We start from the raw sequence: 5000 nt of genomic DNA, 5'->3' as shown, positions 1-5000 counted from the left end.
AATCGGTGACTGTCTTAAATTACAATGGAAGATTAACATGTTTTCTGCTCGACTGTCGATCTGAAAATGTGCTCGGAAAGGGACATTAGAGAAGCAAAGAAGCATAAATTTGCACGAAAAGGAAGAAAGACAAAAACTTGGGCTAATGAAAGTGGCTGCAATACAATGGGTGACTGTCTTAAATAAAAATAAAAATAAAATGGAAGATTAACATGTCTTATGCCCGACTGTCGATCTGCAAATGTTCACGAAAAAGGGAGATTAGACAAGCAAATGAATGCATAAATCTTAGACCAGTGAGGATAACCATAACACAATGACCCTCTATCTCTAATTATGTGGAATAGAGGATTAACATTAGTGGATATTCGACTAGCGACCGAAGAATGTACACCCGGGTAGGAGGAGGAGGATGCGACAGGCAGGGAAGCGTGAATCCTGGGCTAGCGTGAATCCTTTAACATAATAGTCGAGAAGTGTCTTGGATGATGAGATATTAAGTTTATCTCCCCAGCGGCCCTTCAAACCTGAGATACCTGTTATATACGGTAATTACACACCTTGATACCTGAATCCTCTTTATGTTTCATCGATAAGTGAATTATGTCTTCTGTTATGGGTTTGGCAGATTAAGAATAGCCTACTAATCTTTGCTCCCTTAAACCTGAGATATACCTGTTCCATCATCACACACTTCATATCCCTTCGCCTAAAGCCTCTTCCCTAATGTTGCTTTCTATTCATCCTTACCTGATTAATCTTTTTTCTATTAGGTTAGGTAAGGTATGTGTAGCCTATACTAATCTCGGCCCTTCTAAACCCGAGTTACCTGTTTCTTAATTACGCACCTTGATATCCCTTCTTTTCAATCTTCTCCACTAATGTTTCTTTCCTTTCATCCCTACCAGTATCGCTTTTATGTTTAGGGTTTGCTCAAATGAATATATATAGCCTATCAACCCACGGCTCTTCAGATCTGAGTTCCCTGTTCTTTCCTTCCTTCCTTCCCCATTTTGATATTCCTTCCCTGAATCGTCTACACTCTACAGTCTACACTCTACACCAGTTTCTTTCCTTTCATCCCCATCTGTATCGCTTTTATGTTTAGTGTTTGGTCAATTGAGTATTATATAGCCTATCAACCCCACGGCTTTTCACACCTGAATTTCCTGTTCTTTCCTTCCTTCCCCATTTTGATATTCCTATAATTAATCGTCTTCTTCCTTTCACTCTTAGCTAAAATGTCTTTGTTTTGCATTAGATAGAATTAGTAGAGTCTACCCCTCCTTGCCTCCTCCACCCCCCCCTCCTTATCTGTTCTTTCATCCCACTCTTTGATAACGCTTCCCTAATCGTCTCCTTTCATCCATATGCAATTTTTTCTTGTCTGTAATGGAATAGGTAGAATTAGCATAGTCTACCCCTCCTTGCCTCCCCCCCTCCCTCCTCCTTATCTGTTCTTTCATCCCACTCTTTGATAACGCTTCCCTAATCGTCTCCTTTCATCCTTATGCGATTTTTTTTTCTTTTCTTGTTTGTAATGGAATAAGTAGAATTAGCATAGTCTACCCCTCCTTGCCTGACCCCCCCCCCCTCCCTCCTTATCTGTTCTTTCATCCCACTCTTTGATAACGCTTCCCTAATCGTCTCCTTTCATCCATATGCAATTTTTTCTTGTCTGTAATGGAATAGGTAGAATTAGCATAGTCTACCCCTCCTTGCCCCCCCCCCCCTCCTTATCTGTTCTTTCATCCCACTCTTTGATAACGCTTCCCTAATCGTCTCCTTTTATCCTTATGCGATTTTTTATCTTCTTGTTTGTAATGGAATAAGTAGAATTAGCATAGTCTACCCATCCTCGGCTCCCCCCCCCCCCCAACCCAACCCTTCCCTGCGTGTTCTGTCATCCTACACCTTGATACACATTCAGCTCAATCTTCAGACTTCAATAATAATAATAATAATAATAATAATAATAATAATAATAATAATAATAATAATAATAATAATAACAACAACAAAAAACTCACCTCAAAACCTCACCAGATGAAATCCTTCCTCACCCTCACACACAAACGGTTCTTCTTCCTGTTATTTCTGCTTCCCCTTCACGCCTACGCCCTGCCCACGGCCTCAGGGGTCAACACACACACAGGGGCTCCTCGGGGTACTCACTAAGGGGGCGGCTGTCACTTTAAACACCCGGAAAATAGACAGTTTAGCAGCACAACCAATGAGTCGACAGCCACCCCGCCATTTTTAAAAGCCATTGGACGTTACGCCTTGGAACGTCTTGAATCTGGGAATGTCATCGATATATCTTGTAAATGAAAGCTTGTCTGGGCATTATATAGGTTTTGTGGTCTTGAGAAAGGTATATTTGGTATTTATTGTTATGTAAAATTAGTGTTTAGGCCACCTGTCAGTTCATTTAAAACCGTATATTCATTATAAAACATCTTGGACCAGGGAATGTTAATACCAAATCTTATATTCAAAAGGTCTTATGGGCATTTAATAACTTTGTCGTGTCAAGAAAAATATATATTTGTCACTTTTTGTTAAGTAAAGAGAAAGCTTAGGTTGTAATATAGTGATTTCTTTAGGTAAATCATTAGGCTATATTGTAGTATGTGACACCTAAAACATTGAAACAGGGAAGCCAACATTGAAAACGATGAACTGATACATACACAATCAGTTTACGAATTTCTAAAGATAATATTGATGTTTTCTAGCGTTATATAATTTAAATTAAATAAACAAAAGAAGCCTAACATCAAAATTAAACATGACAGAGCGAATAATCAAGGAGTACACGTTTGCATTGGTTGGCAGTCTTGAGTCTGTGTTTCTTCTCATTCAGAGTGAAACAGGAGAGCCAACATGTAACATATATCTGATAAAAATAATATATACATGATCAGTCCACGAGTTTCTAGTAATGCTATTGATGTTTTTAGCGTTAAGTTTCAAAGCTAAACGAACAAAAAAAGCCTCATACCCAAAGTAAACCTGATAGTGTGAATAACTTGTAGCTTGTACGAGTTTGCATCGGTTGGTAGTCCTGAGTCAACGCTGCTGTATACATGATTAGCTAAAGAATTTCTAATAATTGATGTTTTAGCGTTAATTTGTAAAGCTAAGCGAACAAATAGGCCTCATACCAAAAGATAAACCAGATAACGCGAATGATCATGGAGTACCAGTTTGCATCGGTTGGCAGTTCTGAGTCAGTGTTCCTCGGGGGTTTCAAAGACGGGTTTGTGACGTTTTTCCTTCTCCCGAGACGGAATTTTTGTCTTTTTAATTGATGCAAAAGGTGTGTTTGTGTTGTGCGTGTGAAGCGTGGCAGTAAAGACGACACTGGCGTGAGATAAGTGAAGAGGGGCGAAATGTGGTGGAGACGGGCAGGGAGACTTAGAAACGGAGGAAGGTAGAGAGAAGCAAGGGAATGGAGAGAAGGAAAAGGATGGAGAGAAAAAAGGAGGTGGAGAGAAGCAAGGGAATGGAGAGAAGGAAAGGGATAGAGAAGAAAGGAGGTGGAGAGGAGAGGAGAGAAACAAGTGGAGAGAGGCAGGGAGACTTAGAAATGGAGGAAGGTAGGGAGAACAAGGGAATGGAGAGAAGGAAAGGGATAGAGAAAAAAGGTGGAGAGAGACAGGGAGAATTAGAAATGGAGGGAGATGGAGAAAAACATGGAGGTAGAGACAAACAGGGAGGGTATAGCCTGACCCTGACCTTGACCCCTGTAACCCCCTGTCGTGTGAGGGTCAGCCGGCCCCTGCAAGGACACCACCATCACGCCCACGCCCACGGTCATCAGGAGTCAGACAAGCAAGCACACTCAGCCACGCCATAAACAGTAAATCAGACCCACTGAAGGCGTCATATCAGGCTAATCTCCCCCACCCCTCCCCTGCGGCCCCCCCTCCAACCCCCGGGTGGACTGGAGTGGACTCATGGATCACGTAAGTACAGGATATTTGATGTACTTCTGTGTGTGTTTTGTTAATGTTATTCGGCTAATTTCATGTGTGTGTGTGTGTGTGCGTGTGTGTGTGTCACGGGGCACACTCGCGTCTAAGTCTCCCACACGTTAGAGTCTTCGTACCCATGACGCGTAGTTTCTCTTTCCTCCCACACTTTGCCAATGAGACTTAATTGTAGGTTTCGTTGTCAGCAGTGTGTGAACCGTGCACTGCAGCTCAACACTCTATGGGGCAGTGGGTGCAACAACATACTGCATCGTGCTCATCACTGTAGCCTACTGTATGTTGTGTATTGTGCACTTCACTGTATAGCCTAGTAGCCTACTGTACTTTTCTCATTTAACACTAACCTGCACTGATATGTGCAATTATCACTGCACTATAGTTGCAGGGTACATGGAAACTTTCGCGTGTGTCTTGCGTTCTGTGCTGCACTCTGCATCACACTTTTAATATGGACTGCACCACTGGCCTGCACTGTGCATGGTATTGTGTATCCATCATAACCTACAGTGTGCGATCTATTGTGGGCTGTGTTATAAGCCTGCTTTGCTCACTGCACAGTACTAGAATACTGCCACACAAACTTGTACTGTGCGTGTTGTACTGTGTCCTGTAGTTTGTTTTGCAGGATTTCTCTTCACTGTGCAGTGCAGTATGCTGTGCAATTTTCCACTCGTCTTAAACATGCACTGTAATGTACACTTATATTTTGTTCTTCGGCCACCAGCACACCTATACCGAGGCCCACACTGTGCACAGCGACATGCATTTACTGTACGTCTCGCACCTTAGTACATACGCACTGTGCACATTATCTGTACAGCGCGCTATCAATCCGATGGATATACCCAAATATACATCGAAGTTGTGCATTGCCGCCATGCAATATTCATCCATACATTTTACGTCACTCATCACTGCAGCATGTCCCAGCACTGTGTGTGTATTGTGCTAAGTGTGTCGTCACGCTGGGGCGGCGGCGGGGCGGCGGCGTGAGTGTGTGAG

The 5000-nt window shown here is 42.5% G+C and overlaps 1 protein-coding gene across 1 annotated transcript in view; it reads right to left on the bottom strand.

The window, feature by feature from the left end:
* Positions 1 to 2256, bottom strand: part of LOC126982651 (uncharacterized) — a 35081-nt gene extending 32825 nt beyond the window's left edge. The window contains exon 1 of the mRNA XM_050834862.1: positions 2031 to 2256. The gene's annotated coding sequence lies outside the window, so the exon portion shown is untranslated. The remainder of the gene's footprint in view (positions 1 to 2030) is intronic.
* Positions 2257 to 5000: the final 2744 nt, after the last annotated feature.

This window comes from Eriocheir sinensis, chromosome 51, assembly GCF_024679095.1.
Source record: "Eriocheir sinensis breed Jianghai 21 chromosome 51, ASM2467909v1, whole genome shotgun sequence".
Lineage (NCBI taxonomy): Eukaryota > Metazoa > Arthropoda > Malacostraca > Decapoda > Varunidae > Eriocheir > Eriocheir sinensis.
Note: the sequence above shows the minus strand (reverse complement) of the source record. Positions and strands in the feature narration are given on the sequence as shown.